Raw genomic sequence first — 896 nt, 5'->3', positions numbered from 1 at the left:
ATTATCGGTAAAGAACTTATTTAAAAGTTCTTATACATTTATAAACATAATTAAGGGATCAGCAACAGTTGCTTCACCACATACCGAAGTTCAGAAATAGCAGCTAAAGTGCTAAAACTCCAACAGATAGCAATACTTGTAACTCACAAAAGCAAAACAAGAAGAAAAAACAACGAAACTAACCAGTCTTAGTTAATCATAGACGTATAAGAACTAAATGTATAAGAACTCTTAAATAAGTTCTTCACCGATAATGGTGTTTACATACTGAAGGGCTTGGTAAAAATTATTAATTATTAATTTATTAATAAGCCTTTACCCTTTTATTTGTAATAATTATTCACTCCCTGATAGTAAACCGCAGATTTTCTGCGGTATTGCTTGTGACACACATGGTAATTCTTGAGGAGGGATAAGGACTGACTGGCCCATGTAAGTTCGAAGGTGCTGTTTACATTATGCTGGTGCACGATGTCGCTCGGTCGTGCATGCATAATTGCCAGCCTCTTCAAATTTGCAAACTGGAATATCATACTGATGAGGAAATGAACAGTTTTCACTTTTCTGATCTAGAAACGCGTCTATGATTAACTAAGACTGATTAGTTTCGTTATTTTTTCTTCTTGTTTTGCCTTTGTGAGTTACAAGTATTGCTATCTGTTGGAGTTTCAGCACTTTAGCTGCTATTTCTGAACTTCGGTATGTGTTGAAGCAACTGTTGCTGATCCCTTAATTATGTTTATATATATATATATAGTTGATTCTGATTTAAGGCACACACATACATACACACACTCTCTCTCAATCCTCTCTCCCTGTATAGCTACTTGTAGAACATGTGTGTATATGAGAATATGTCTACAAAAAGATTATAGATATATATATTCAAAGCCACA

The sequence above is a fragment of the Octopus bimaculoides genome, chromosome 3, assembly GCF_001194135.2.
Source record: "Octopus bimaculoides isolate UCB-OBI-ISO-001 chromosome 3, ASM119413v2, whole genome shotgun sequence".
Lineage (NCBI taxonomy): Eukaryota > Metazoa > Mollusca > Cephalopoda > Octopoda > Octopodidae > Octopus > Octopus bimaculoides.
This window is presented reverse-complemented; position numbering follows the sequence as displayed.